At 42.4% G+C, this 15814-nt stretch overlaps 1 long non-coding RNA gene across 1 annotated transcript; it reads right to left on the minus strand.

The window, feature by feature from the left end:
• Positions 1-1030: 1030 nt before the first annotated feature.
• Positions 1031-14428, minus strand: LOC136044350 (uncharacterized). Its single transcript, XR_010621806.1, has 3 exons — positions 14263-14428; positions 7710-7865; positions 1031-1489 (listed from the first exon to the last, which is right to left on the minus strand). It is a non-coding gene; the product is annotated as an uncharacterized LOC136044350 (long non-coding RNA).
• Positions 14429-15814: the final 1386 nt, after the last annotated feature.

A 15814-nucleotide genomic window follows, 5' to 3' on the forward strand; every position in this document is an offset into this window, starting at 1 on the left:
CCGGACGGAGCCCGCGCGCCCGCGCACTCCTTACACTCGCTGCTGCTAGGCTGTGCGCATGCGCAGTGCTGAGTGCTGCTGTTGGTCCCGCCCTCCAGCTGGTCTTTTTATTAGGGAAAAATAAAAATAAAAAACAAGGAAAAAACAAAGCACTCAGCCGCACCAGCACGTCTCCATCTACCACAGCAGGGAAAGGTGAATGAACGGAAGGCAGTTTCCACCTCAGGAGAGCAAATGACCAGTCTGCCTGTTCCGCGTACATAAAAGCTGCAATTACTCATTATTTAAGTAGTGCATTTCTGAGGCTTAATTAAGGGATTCATTCAGATGCCTCACAGTGTTTCTGAAAGGATCCTCACAAAACTCAGCAGGGCTGAGTCGTTTTTCATGTCATTCTCCATTTCTGTGAACACACTTTCCTCGTAACTCTGTACTCAATAACTGCAAACCTGAACCACACGAACCAGTCCGACCTTAACGGTTCGACATTTCAAAAAGATCCCAACCACAAAGCACACAAGCTGCCCCCTCCTTTAAGAACAATGTATGTGTTCTGACTGCTTTTTCCCCCACTTGAGTGCAGCAATGGTATGGCGATGAAATTAGCAGAAGCCCTACAATAAAATTATTTCTGTGTTATTTGCAAACCAACGGCTCGAGGCTGTGAAAGTGATGTTTATGTCTGGCTTCCAAGCAGACAAAAACAACGTGTTACAAAGATGAAGCAGCTCGTACCTGCAAGTGCTACGTTAAGCTCCTTATTTATTGCTCCTGAAGGATCTGTTTCATTGCGTTATAGCTCATACTCCTTTGGTCAATGAAAACTGCCAGACACCTGCTGGGTTTTCTTCTCCCCGTTGTTCAACAGAGCAATTTCCTTTCTCAGTCAATAAATTGCTACAGTATTATATTGGTGTTGCTGTAGAAATTAGTCATAGGGCACAGGCAACATTACATGAGGCCTGGTTAAAACATTCCCCTGAACAGAGCACGACAGCTATATTCAATGAATTAAAGTGATACCTCAGTTCTTTTCAGTCTCTTTGGGCCAAATTCTGCCTCGAGTGTAAATCTAGTCAGATGTCTGCTGATCTCACTGCAGTCCCCATGTATTTTTATATAACAAAGCAGTGAGCAGAACCTGGCTGGTAGTCCCCAACAGGGAATTAGCATTTGCATCACCTCCTTACAGTTAGCTCTGAGATGGCAGGACACGTCCAACCCTTAACTAGCTGGCTTAGCAAAATGCATCAAGAAAGTAACAAACCATTCCTGTCATTTCTAGAAACTGAACTTCTGCTTCCTTCAGCCAGACAGCACTGACCTGACGGCCATACTTCAGTTTTACCTGCAACACCCCAGAGCTGAAAGCTGGCTGACAATGAAAGGTGTGCAGTGAGACCCCCAGTGGCACCAAATGAAGGCATCTGGTTCCTTCCAGCACCTTCCAAGAAGATGTCCAAGAAGACGCTGAGGTTATTCCAAGGCACTGTAACAGAGGAACATAGAGTTAAGGTTTAACTCAGTGAGAAAGGGCTTCTACATCTCACTGCTTTAAGTACCAGTGACCGTGCTGTAGCTCACTCCCCTCACCTTGCACGAGGATCTCTAATCTGGAAGTTCTCGTGCAGTGCTAAAGTGAAAATTCATTTAATGTCTACAAACTGTAATACATTCATAGTGTCTATTGGCATCATTCTCCAGGAAAGCAAAAGTTCAAATTGCTTCATCAGAGGCTGAAAATTATCACCGAGCAAGACACAAATGAGGAACAGAGGAATGTAATACAACTCTAAATTAAATCATCCAGAGAACTGCTTGAAGCGAGGCAGGATGCAGGTTTCCCAGGTCAGCAATCTGAGCAAACTGAAATACATGCTTGCTCCTGTTGAACTCTGGAGCCCTATGTATCTTACGTCTTATTCTCATACTACAGTTATCTCAGAGGGCAATATTAAGAAGCCTAGTTAGAGAAAACTGGGTTTGCAGCATATTTATTTTGTGCCTCTTTGCATGTTTTCACTGTTTGACCAGCTATTAGTGGCAACATTCTGCATGACTTATGTCTGAGAGAAAAGAAAAAGAAGAGTTGGAGTCTGGGATGTGTCCCCCCATTTTTCCCAAAAGGATGTGTCTGTGTCTGTTCTTAACCCCTTCAAGAAGACCTAAAATACGTTAGTGAGAAGCAAGGGAAGGCTGTAAGTAGCTTCACACGTACAAAATGATAAACTGGAGAAATAATGATGATTTGCCAAAAGACAATTAAGATTCTGACACCCTCTGTCAGAAAAAAAAAAAAAAGAGGAGTAGGATGTAGTGAAAATATCATGGGATGGTTCCACCACAGTGCTCTTTCTGTTCCCTCCTAATGTGGGGACTCTTTGAGGACATGGCCAGCCCATGGTCTCCAGAAGAGCCACTGGCCTTTGGGGATCCCTGGCAGGATGGACCACTGTGTATTTGCAATGGCTTTACTGATGGGATGCTCCTGCAGCGTGCTCAGGAATGTTTCTGCACCTTCATTGCCATTGCTGCTAAGCACTAAAACATGAGGCCATACCAGGTGAGCCTTATCCACATAAAACCTAAGGAAAAATAAAACAGCAACAGTACCCTGGCTCTTCTTCCTGGTTAGCAGTGGTTAATTTGCATTTTGTAGTCATTCATCATCCCAAAGCACAGACACGCAGTTGGAAGTGAATATATTACTGCAAATTGCCACCTGCCTGCTACCTTGTGTAACTAAATGCATATTTGCTCTCAGCCAATTTCATGTGCAAAATGGGTTTTATCTCACTGCTGGGGTGCATGCAGAGTGTTACTGCAGCTCACCTACCAGACAATAATTTGATAAACCACTTTGTTTTGATCACGTATGAACATACTGGCTTAGTTTGCCTTCGTATTTATAGCCTGCCTTGCCTCTCAGATATGGTCTGGGACAGCCTGGCATGGCTCGTGGCTTCCACGTCTGTAAGGAGGTGCTTTCACCTGCCAGCCCCTTTCAGCACACCTGGAAACAAAAGCAGGCTCAAGCCTGGCCTGCTTCCAGCACGATCTTTAAGCAATGAGTTGAGCCCAGTCCTGCAGGAGGCAGTTAGCCATGGTCAGTGTGGTAACCTTCAGACAGAACTCCTGAGCTGAGGCTGTTTCATGGCACGCTGTCTTAGCTCCAGGACAGAAGAGCTAGATTGACCTGCACGATTTTAACCTGAAGATGTTCCTTTATTGTGACTCACAGGCCATTGTTTAGTCAGGCATACTGTATGATCCAGGATGTACTCAGAGCAAAGTAGCTTCAGGACAGGAAACCACAACAGACCCAGGCTTATCCTGGCAACAGGATGCTCATTGGTAAGCAGACCCCTAAATAAGGTATTGGAGCAATCTGTCTGCAGTTCTGCTGAGCAGGGCACCGGATGAGCTGCAGATGGCTGACATTTCCAAAGGACTTATGCCCATGGAAACAGTCCTCACAGCCCCTCTGGCACCCACCCTTTGGTCATTCATGCATTCAGACATACCAGCTTTAACGATGCAGTCAGCAATGTGCATGATGACATATAGCTCAAAGCAGTGATACTGAATTATTTAGGTCTTTGGAAAGAAGCTTAATGCAAAAGAAGCTTTTCAGAATATGACAGCAGACAGCAGTTTCCAAAAGCTCTGCAAAACGTGAGCACTGCCCAGAATGAAGGAGAGCCCTCAGGGCTCAATCAGCACAACTGACTCTGGAAACTGAAGTGACTGAAGGGAGTGGGGAACACAGAGAGCAGCATCCCACCTTGCAATCCAAGGGACAGATATTACAAATAGGATATGCATGGCCTGACCTTAAAAACGTTACAGAGTCACTTCTGCCCATCTTCAGCAGGAATGCCTGAGTGGGGAACTTGCACAAAAGGAAAAGTTTTGTCTGTCAGTACTTCTGGGCTAAGGGTGCTTCATCGGTGCCAGTCACTCCTGATCCCAACTGTGATCACCCAAGGCTGAAGTAGACTGAAATCCATTGTTGGCATAAGCTGGCAGTCAGGTACTCCATTGTACATATTCAACAAAGCAATGTTTCTGAGAAATGGTAATTCTGCTGTCTCCTGATTTCTGAGTTCCTGACCAGAAAGTATTAGCATTTCTTTTAAATTCCTTGCACAGGTCTTGCCACTGACCTAGAAATAATTTTAATCTGATAGGCTATTTTGTTGGATGGCAATTAACTAAATTCACTCTGAAGTTTATTTACTTTAGGAAATAAAATCTGTTGTGTACCTGGTTTTGTTTCCAGAAACAGAAGAAAACCAGTGCTTTGGGAGTTTGTGTCCCTTCCAACACGCTCCCTATTCATTTAATGGCAATCAAAATAATGCTAATCCTGGCAACATTTGCTGCAGTGATAAAAATGTTGTCTAGGCAAATCCAAACACTCTGTTCCTCAGCTCCATACAATCCCACCAGCACTGCTAATGAAGATTAAACTTTCAGCTCAGAAACTTTAGAGAGACACAGCACCCTGCATAACATTGATGCTTTCTCTACTACATTAATTTTCTTCTCAGCAACACTGCTTCGTATGTCATCGTTAATTGCTGATAGTTTTTATTCCCTTAAGGAATGTTGCTTCAGATCTATACCATTTGATCTGCTCTTGATGCTAACTATTAGAGCTCATGAATAATTTTACTGATGTTTAGCTTCAATTTTTGCTGCCTCAGCTTCAGGTCATCACTCTCTGTCCTATCCTGTATGAAATGGATTTATGCTGTCCCACAGGAAAGGAATTAACAAAGTAAGGAATATGCACTAGGTGACCTTGAAGACAAAGCCCCAGTTATGTCTCCTCAGAGAAATTTCTCTCCTAAATTTTAAAAATGTAGTTGTCTCCGTCTTTCTGTTGCCAAAGTCTTCACTGCAATGCCCTCAAAGTCAGACCTGCCCAACAAGTAGCACAGGTTGTTACTGATCACCAGTGATTAAGTGACTTTTAATAGTACAGAAGAGTGCTCATTTTCTCCTGAGTTTCATGTTCTTTAACCTAAGCAGTCACATCCTCCAGCTCCAAAAGAAAGTTTGAGCTGCTTATACTGTTAAGAGAGAGTTCTCCTAAGGACTGAATTTGAGACTCAAGCCCATTTCTAGGAATACCAGCTTGCCAGCAGTCTGCCCAGAGCAGTGGGAAGGAGAAGATGATGCCCTTTACAAAACAGATGACACAATCAAGAAAAGCTCACCTGGGCCCGATGCTACTCTTCTTTGTATGAAGTGTTCAGAGCTCAATGAGTGATTCACTCCATAGATAACCAAAAACACAGAGGGCAACTAAGCAAAATATAGACAGTGCACAAAAGCCAACGGATTTATTGCTCTCACAGCTTGTGTTGTGGAGAGGAGTACTTCAGAACTGTGTCTTCCAGGGAAGAAGGGAAGTGTGAAAGGCTGAGCTAATCAAATTAGCAATGACAATAATTGCAAACAACTTCACTGAATACATAACGCTTCTGAAAAGAGTTATAATTTAAGTGGCCTCTTTGCTGTTCCCCAGAAAATTGGCTGATTTTAGACGAAAGACAGCATGAATAAGAGGGCCTTAAAGAAGCCCTAGCCCTGAGAAAATAAATCCAGTTGTGATTCAGACAGATAAACTGGCTGAAAATAACTAAGAAAGAAGTTACAGGCCAGGCCCTTTGCTTCTACCAGATGATATGGGAACTTCATATATATTTTTTCCCCTCAGAAAAAATAAGCCACCTATGAAAGCATTTGAACCTATCAATCAGCAAAATATTCTTTGAAAGACAGACTGAGATCTGCCTTATCAGGGCACCAAGAAGCTTAAACACTTCTAATTATTTTTGGATGAGATGCTTTCTAAATAATTACCCGGGTTTGTCTTTGATGCAATAGTGGCAGCTAAATCCCAAAACTGCCTTCTGACACCTCTTTGGGTCTCTGTGCAGTTCTGTGCTCCGAATCCCTCAACGGTGGTAAGTAATTCTGCCCAGACTTGGAGAGGAAATTCCTACTTAAGACAGCCTCAATGAAGTTGTCTGAATCCTGGCGATTTAGGAGATGAGAGCTCCATGCTTTCATGGACTGAAAGCTGAGTGGGTTTCAGAAGCAGACTTGCAGAGAGCGGCACGGCTCTCACATAGATTTGTTGTCAGCTCCCCTGAAGCCACTGGAGCAATGACAGCTGACACTGACAGGTCACCTCAGGGGAACATCTACAGTTATATGAACAGGAAAAAAGATATGCCAGAACGTGGTCTATGTCAAGACACCCACAGCTGGAAGCTTTCCCTTCAGACAAGAGCCTCCCTGACTTCTTTACAAAGGCCCTTACAAAGCGGGTGGGGTGGCTGCTCCCAGAGATGGGAGGAAAGGCTCAGATGAGGCTCTCTCTACAGTCCCCTACAGCTCTTGCAAGACAATAGTCTTCCTGAAGCCAAAGCGATCCGAGGGAAACAGAACTGTGCCATTCCACATCTCTGACGGTAGTACCACTGTTGGTATATATATGCAAAACTGGCCAGCAGATTTATCTATTTGCCAGCCAAAAGGCCACGTTTGCCAGTACTATCTTGCTTTAAGTTCTGTGAATGGAATAGGGAAATACAAAATTAGTTTTAGAACTGTGAAGTCAAAAAGAAAAAATAAATTCCAGCAAAACCAAGATATACCCTTTTAAATACTGCAAATGCATGCAAGCTCTTTGTTCTTACACTGGATTTCATTTTCAATTGCCTAATATGATCTGAAGAAAGTATAGCATCCTTTAGTAGCACATTTCTGAAGTATTTAGTTAATGAAAGAAAACTAAGAAAAAAACTGTAATGGTTCATGTGAGAGCCGTAACAGACAGTAATTGCTATTAGAGTCAGTGTCATTATTGAGACCAATAAATAAATACTGATTAGTATCAAAAGAAACCAACGAATTTTCATAAGATACTCTTTTAGGGAACATGAGAAATTTCTATATATGCCTTTAAACACATACACCATTCTGACTGCAGGTGCTCGTGTCCCATACGCCTGTGGATAGGTAAGGTTTTTATTATTATTATGTGTCCACAACTATATTGCTACCTAAGAAATAGATCCATTCTTAAATTCATTTGAGCTTACATGCTCCCTCTTCCTAGTTAAAATAAAACATAACTACCTGATGTCCTTTGATGCCATTGCCAAAACATAAGTAACACAGTGATAGGCTCTCATGTTAAAAGGAAATAAAAAACACAGCATATAAGGTACATATTTGGTCATGATGACTCCCAAACTGTTGATGCTTGCAAGTGCAACTCAGCTGATCCAGAAGCTTCTTTCAGCCACACAGTCCTCTATAAAGTAAAATCTGTTTTGTTCAAAGGACAATGCCAAGATACTAATTAAAGAAATGCCCTTCTTTTGCAAAACCACTGTTCTGTCTAATCCAATGACAAAATGCCAAATGTATGTAGTTTCAGTAGGTAATTCAGTAGCAGTTTCAGTAGTCTCAGAGCAGTCAGGTTTAAGGTCAGCCCAGGAAATACCAACAGTGACTCAGGAACGTGGCTCAGGCAAGGACAGTGTGCCCTGGGCTGAGGTGGGACCAGGCCCGTGGGTCAGTGGCTGTGGGTCCTCTGTGAAGGTTTGTTAGCTCCCTGCTGCAGGTTGCTGTGAACTCACCTGAGAGATTACTTATAAATTCAGTAGCCTCACCTAAACTTTTACCTTTGAACACATGTGAAGACTCTTCCCATTTCTGGTAGAGATTTGCCTCGATGTTGTGTCTAACAGAAGGCTCCATACAGTGCTCCTCATTGTGTCACCCCTGCCCTTCTGCAGCAGCTCTGGAGCTGTTATCACCCAGATGCTGTTCCTCAGTTCCTAGGGAAAACACGAATAATCACTGAGACACAATTGTAGAAATAGGTCTGCAAAAAACAATGGCATGAGGAACAAACTGAAATTTGGCTCCAGACAAACAAGTACTAAAACAAGGCCTGGTGAGATGAAAGGAGGAATCAGTGAGTGAAGAGGAGTCTCCAGGGCCTTGTCCTCTTTTTATTTATGCCATACCAAGACATACCAGACAACAAAGACACACACACAAAAAAGCCAAGTCTTTGTTTTCTTTATGATTATATGCTTCAAGCAAAGGGATGAGTTATATACAAGAAGTGTACCCTTCTGTCTGAAATGCCTTGTTTTCTTGCCTTTGAACCAAACTGCAAGGTATTAATTTAAGGGAAAAAATGGCGTCATCCAAAATATCAACAAGTTCTGTTTATTAAAACAAAAAATGTTTAGCATCCTGGGATTGCACTGAGAATGAGAGGTTTATTTGCAAGCCTATTTTCTACTCAACAGTCTAACTAGTTTCCTGCTGTGCTGTGTCCCTAATAGGCCCATGGATTAAACACAAAGTGTCTTGTGCTAAGAGGCTTCAGACTTATTGCAGGGAGAGACTATGTATGGCAATGAAGGAAAAGTTAAAAAGTAAAAGAAAGGGAAAAAAAGAAAAAAGAAGAAAAAGTTTCTTAAGCCTTTTGCTGCCCTCTGGTCTCCCAGGAGGATTCAGAGCCAGAAGAGAAAACACAGAGAAACAGACTGAATTGCTGGAGGTCAAACTGGAATTTACTGTGTAATTTAACGACTGACATGGACACAACAGAGATATTGCTATGAGGGGCCTATAAGAGGCCAATGGAACTGTAGGTATTGCACCAAGTGCTATTAACTCTTTCCTCCTGTTACCAGTATCACAGAATTATGGTTGGGTTGGAAAGGACTTCAAACACCTCCCAGCCCTACTCCCTGCCATGGGCTGGCTGTTCCCCACCAGCTCAGGCTGCCCAGGGCTACATCCCACCTGGCCCTGAGCACCTCCAGGCATGGGGCACCCACAGCTCTCTGTTCAGCAGTGCAAGGCCCTCACTGCCCTCTGAGTAAATAAAATTTTCCTAACATCTGACTTAAATTTCCCCCCCTTTTTGTTTAAAGCCATTCCCCCTTGTCCTATCACTGTATTCTACCACCTGTAGGCCAAAGCTCATCATCTTCATGAAGACATGAATGCTGGATGTTAAATTTGGCTGTCCTCATACAAAGACTGCTGTAGTAATGGTAAAGGAGAAAAATACCCTTCTTTTGCCCTGATCCGAGTTTGGTGCTTAGGTAACATCAATTGAGGGCTTCAAAAAACAGCTGCAGGAAATTATCTGGCTCAGAAATATTACAGAAATAGTTGAGCAGCTTTGTGGAGTCAACCTTTTTATTTTTATTTTTATTTTTATTTTTATTTTTATTTTTATTTTTATTTTTATTTTTATTTTTATTGATAAGTATTACATGATTACCAGTGTAATCATGGAATGATTTGGGTTTGGCATTGCCAACAGAGAAACTAAAGCACATTTCAAGATCAAAGTACAAGACAGAAATACAGCGTACAAGAGTTCTGGGGCATTATAAATTTCATATGTTATTATTTCAGACATATTTGGGGAAGATATTTGCACCATCTGACGTTCCTGGAAGGCTTTGCACTGCTTTCAGTGATCCCAGTCGTAGCTCAGAAAGAGCTGATCTAAATCTAAAATAAGGCATACAGAAAATAAAGCGTCTGTTTCCTTCTTTAGATTTAGATTTGAATCTCAACCCCATCACTGAATTTCTTCATTAGTTCTGGTAAATCATTTTGACTTTTATTACTTCTATGTCCGAAGCTCAATTTCCAAGATAAGAATCATTTTTTTTTCCACACAGCACTGCAAGGGTTCTTAAAAAACATGTAAAATACAATGACTCCATCTGAGGGAAGATTGATAGATAATTGAATATATCTTCTTAGAAGAAAACATCTTTAAAGCACCAGAAAAATCTCTTTCTGTCCATAAGGAAAACAGAATTTCCTTTAGCTGAAACCCTGACTAGACATTAGAATAGGCTGCAAAGTGTGCTTAGAGCTGCCAGGAAAACCCTGGGCAGAAAAGATTTTCAGATTCCAGTATTAATTTTCAAGGATTTTGCTTTTAAAAACAAAGTCCATGTGAATGTTTAGTTCGGTCTTGAAAGACAGTTGGGGCATCAGATGTCCCGTGAGCTAACCAGCCCTTATTTCAGTTACATAGTGAATGACACAAAGGCTGGAAGACTAATTTCAAGATTACCTGCCTACAGCCTTATGCAAAATTTAGAAAGAAAAAGTACTGTGTGCTCACTTCCCCTGAGCAGCGCGGGCCTGGTGGCAAGGGATGCAAGAAGCTGGTATTTCACTCGGGCAGCAGAACAGGCTTCACATTCACAGCATGGGGAGGAACTACAGCTCCCTTTCTCCATTAGAAATTTTGATGTGAGATTAAACACTGGTGCCCATGAAATACTTTACCTGGCCTCTGAAAGAAGATTAGGTGACTTAGAAGAGCTGCATTTGTCTTGGGAAGTGTCTCATGAAGCTCAAGGTCAGGACAGTTGTCAGAATTCTGAGTAGAATCCATCACATACAAGGCTCCTAATCTTTATCCGGATTTTAATATACCAAGACTTGGAGTACGGGCTGCGCTGGTGCTGCAGAAGTACAGCAGCTGGTTATCTTTTTCACATCCTTTATGTCCCCAGTGAGAGCACAGTAAAGTCACCTGTGGCATGTTCCCAAGCACAGCAGCCAGCAAGGGTCCCTGTGCAGTCCCAACACTGATCTTTTATTTCTATCTCCAGTTGCATGCAGGCAGAACTCTTCAGCAAAGTCAACAACAGGATTTCTTCAGCTCTGCTTTCCTTGCACATCTTACCAGTCTCTGAGAGCAGTGTCACACCAGACCCATAAAATAGCACCTCCCCTCAAGACCGAGCACATTTTAGCGTTGCAGATACAGACAGCATGCTTGGCAGTGTTATCAGTGCTTTGCTTGGAACCAAACTGTATTCAGGCCACGAATGCAAATTCTTCTCCGTTTTGGAAGAGAGTTGGGCTGAGAGGAGAGAATAAATAAAAAACTATTTTCTCCTCCTTCATTTTCTCAAGTTCAGAAAGAGGAATAAACTAATTAGGGCTGAGTTTTCCACTACAGTAGGCTTGTTAAAAATTTGCTAGAAAACTTATAATTTAAATGAATAAAACTAGTGTATATGAACGCTGACAGGCATTTCTCATTGCACAGGTCTGTCACAGTCGTTTACAGGCAGGAGCATTTCCTTCCAGTTCTCTTTTATTATGGGGAACACAGAGGGCTCCTGTCAGACACAGCTCTGCCAGCACACCCGATCCAAATTTACAGCAGCAGCAGCATACTGTAATCCTCTGTCCAAAGACTCAATGGGCTGTGTACTTCCATCCACACCACTCCTGTGTTTGAACGCTCACCTGAGCCATCCAAGATCTCAGGAGTTTCATTTTAGCCTCTCTTTGCACTATGTAATTTATTCCAGGACGAAAAGTCTTGCATGCAGAAAACCAGCATATCCATCGGGCAGCACTCAGGAACTGACACTAGAATGGCATTTTCCAAATGAGACAGATCTCCAACTTGCAGTGAAAATCAAGGGCTCCAGCTGTGCCCATTCATAGGATCAGACTCAGCAGAGGTACGGACAGCCAACCCCTGCTCCTTGAGGATGTGTCCTCCTGGGTTCGGCTTTCAGAGCAGTCCCAGTTCCGAAGTCATTGCTTCCATTCTGCGGTGGAATGAGTTTTCCCTGCACACGCCTTTGCAGTTAAACTCCTCGGCATGCCCATGGGGAAGCTGGTGCCTGGCACAGCTGGCCCTGCAGTATTACATCTAACCTGTCAGAGCGCATTTTCAATCTCATTATTCTGGGGGCTGGCGCACCGCCAGATCATCTCCAATGGTTCGGCAGCACAGGATCCCCTGGGGTATATTTTGTTTTCAAATGTCTCTCTGCAGCCTTACACAACAAAGCTCAGCCATAAAACCTGCACAGAGGGCGTATTTCTGTGCTTACTAGACACAGATTAGTGGCATGTGTATCTGGCTCTGAAAGTCCACACGAGTGTCGGTCTGCCTGCTATCATAAGCATCTCTGCTTGGCCTGACAGTCCCATGTTTGTGATGCTGAACAGACCAAAAAACAGCCTTCCTATAGACTAAAAGTCCTTTCTGGAAATACAGGTTTCTGTTCTCACTCTCCCTGCATTCAGCAGTAAGTAAATACACAGTAGGTCATATCAGCTTGAGTTGATTTTGAATGCATTTTCCCTGTCCTTTTCACACCCTAGACCTCAATCTTCCTTTTTTGCAGCATTTTCTCTTGTAGCTCATATAAATCAGAGTGAAGCATGTAGAAAGTATTCTACATCTGCTACCTGTTCTTTCTGCCTCACTCTATGCTCATCTGCTCTGCAAGAACAGGCAGACTTGCCAAGTTGCAGGCATCAGCATCACACAGAGAAATGTTTCCAGCTACAGGTACCTTAAAAAGGAATGAAGACAGTTCAGGGAAGTCAGGACTAGAGGCACACTGCATCCCCTAAAAACAGCACAAAGATAACGGAAGTGCACACATGGAATATTACTTGAAGTTGGAAGGTAGAGTTACAAGAAATAACATATCTAATTAATCTTCCAATCTTCCAAAAAGAACCAAGGAACATAAAATCACAAAAAATAAAAATAAAAAATAAAATAATTAAAAAAAAGATCTATATAGTATTTTCTTTCCCAGCAAGAGGCTCATGGAGGATATCTATGAATGACATGTTAGCTTTCTACCCCTGAAAAGTAGCACATTCTTTTCTTGAAATGCAGTATGAAGACTATTTTCCATGAATATCTAAGAAGCAACAGGCCTGAGAACACTACACTAAAGCAGCAGTTACATATCTTGCCATGTAGCAGGTTTCAATATATACTGAATAGAAATGTAAAATATTCAGTGAAGAACTCGGAACGATATTTGTTAAGATGGGAGGACTATCAGATCCTCTATCATGTCAGTTCTTGAATGGTCAAAGTGTGGTGTCAGTTTGAGAAGAGATGGATTTGGATACTGAACCTGGGACTAGATATACTAACACTCATAGATTTCTAAGAGTTGAAAAATTTGACATGAATTTTCTGAAGAGTGCCTCAGGTGGGCTCTTAGTCAGGAAAGAAACAAGATAAGAGAGAGCAAAAGAATGACCAGCAGGCTAATACTCCTAATTACAACCCTGTAACAGATTATATCTGTAGCCCTAGGCAAGCTGCTTCAGCGCTCTGCAGGGCCTGACAGCTAAGGACGAAGCAGCAATGAGCAGCAGTACAGACAGGCTCTTTGATGTGCATTGTAACTTGCTATTTCATGTGGATCAAATAGTTACCAAGCACTGATGGATTGGTTGAGTTCAGGGTACTACAGAAAATCTCAATACCCTCTCTAAATCCCCTACAGTCAGCTGTCCTCTTGATCCATATCCTTAGCAGCGTGCTCAGGAGGAGAATTTCTTCTGTGGTTGCTATTTCTCTAGTCATATACTAAACAAGAATAAGCATGCTAAACGAACAGAGTTAAACAAACAAACACAACCAACCATCCTCATACAAGAACAAACAAACAGCATCTCTGAGCCCAGCCAAACTGCCAAAGCTTTCTCAAATGGGGTCAAACCCAAGGCTTTTTTGAATCAGACTGTTCATGTAAGCAGTTATTGATCCAGTCCCTTTAAACTAATTACTCAAACTATTTATCTGGGCAAAAAGAAACAAAAATTAAGTCTTTTATCAGCCTCAGCACATGCTTGGCTTTCTGGCAGTGCCAGTCAATCCCTTTGTAACACTATAAATTGGTTGCACAATTTGTGTCTTAAACATCTTTAAAAGCAGACAACTGGCAGTGAGATGTGCATGTAGCTTAATCTGGTTGTATTTCATAGCATGTGGGACATGACATTGAGAGGTACCTCAAGAATTCTGACAGGTTTTCTTAAACTACAGGTTGTTTTGTTTTGCTGACAAAGGGGCACTGAGGTATTAGTCTGCCAGACAGAAATATTCCTGAGAAGACGTGCTCCCAGGAAAGTAGCACCACCAGTCATTTGATCAGTATTGGCTTAAGCAGTCCTCACCACGGTGCTGAAGGTCTCTGGGCTCAGCCCTAAGGATGATACAGCAGAGACCACAGGGTGAGTTTCAGAGATGGGAAAGGTCCCAGTGCTCTTCAGAAAGTACAGATCTCTCCGAAGGCTCTCAATACTTGACTTAATGTTTGTACAGACAGTGCTGAAGTGCATGAGTATACAGAACAATCATCCAGCTGTAAGAAAATAAGCACTGCACGTACTCACCTGCTTCAATGATATGCATTTGTCCCAAAAGCAGTAACTTTCCTCTCACAAAAATACAGTTTGTACTGAGACTGTTGTGAACAGGATTAATGTGGTCATTTGGAGAACTGGGAACAAGGAAAACCCTGCAGCTAAAAGACATTGTTAGGTGTTCAGATGGACAGCCTCACCTACATTATCTGTTATTTATGCAGAGATAGACGCATGCATGTATGCACACATCTGCCAACCTGCTGGGGAGTACGTCACTGCTGGAGCTGCTGCAGCTTGCCAGCACTGGGTATTCAGTGAGAGCCTCAGCTGAACATACTGTTCAGATATGTATCCAGCTGTTCATACAGAACAGTAATCACGACACCATCGACTTTCAGAGCAGAGACTTCAGGCAACACTTGAGACTGCAAACCATCTCAGTAACTACCAGCTTGAAAGATCCAAGCTGGTATCTTCAGATTCCTCCATCTCTTCCCTTATACTTAAGCTTGACCTCATCCTCCTTTTATGAGACTCAGGTAACAAATTCCTGCCACCAATGTGCCCCTAGTTGTCCAACACAGCAGTACACATGGTACGAAACATACTGATGCATCATGCATCAGAACTCAGCTGGCTCTGCAGTGATGGCATTTATTTAAAACACGTCAGTATTTTGGATTTTTTTTTTCAACTACAGCTCTGAGCCCTATATGAATATAACATCTTTAGATATTTAATATTTTGATATAACCATGACTACCTGTGACTGCTCTGTCTGTCTATAGTGACAAGAAAGATCTTGAATCTGCCTGCTGCAAAAAATATCAGTTACTGCAGTTTGGCAAAGTACAGCACCTTCCTTCAAGGTGTCTTAAGCAATGGGTCAGACCCAGAGAGAGCTGCTATAAACACTGACTTTACCATTTCTGCACCAATTCAGCTACCTCAGATAATTCAGCTTCAAGACAGGACAAATTCAGCTTCAAGACAGGACAGTGCTTATCTGGGAGTCACAGACAGTGAATGCACAACTGTCGATTTCAGTCCAAAAATTATTATTTTCTGGAAACTGTGTAGTGACACCTTCAAGCAGTCAATTAACCTTAGCAGTGCTCTGGGATATTCCCGAGGCTTTTTTTTTTTTTTTTTTTTTTGAATACTCAGTGATAACTATAATGGATTATGCTATCCACATGCTTCTACATTCCTTCTCTGTCTACTGAAAAGCATGGAGATGCCAAAAAGACAAAGTTCAACAAGTGCACATACTGTGCAGTGAAACGCAGGTCTGAGAGGAAGGGGAAAATCTGCATTTGCTGTCCTTCTTTGGGCCTTACCAAGAGTCTGAGCAATTGAACAGGAAATTATTTACTTCATTTCCTATCCCATTGCGTACCACAAATTTACTCCTGCTGCAGTAATCTCAGCTGCACTGACCACGGCTTTCAAGCATCTGCACCTTGTCAGGGAGATGATCCCTGTCTGCAGGATCTCAAAAGTCACCACTTTCACATTATATTTAACTGGCAATATTTTACTGACCTACTGCCCCTTCCTATAACCCCTAGCTATGTAA

Source organism: Cyrtonyx montezumae, unplaced genomic scaffold (genome assembly GCF_038088225.1).
Source record: "Cyrtonyx montezumae isolate F1298 unplaced genomic scaffold, pur_monq_1.0 scaffold_11, whole genome shotgun sequence".
In the NCBI taxonomy this organism is placed as follows: domain Eukaryota; kingdom Metazoa; phylum Chordata; class Aves; order Galliformes; family Odontophoridae; genus Cyrtonyx; species Cyrtonyx montezumae.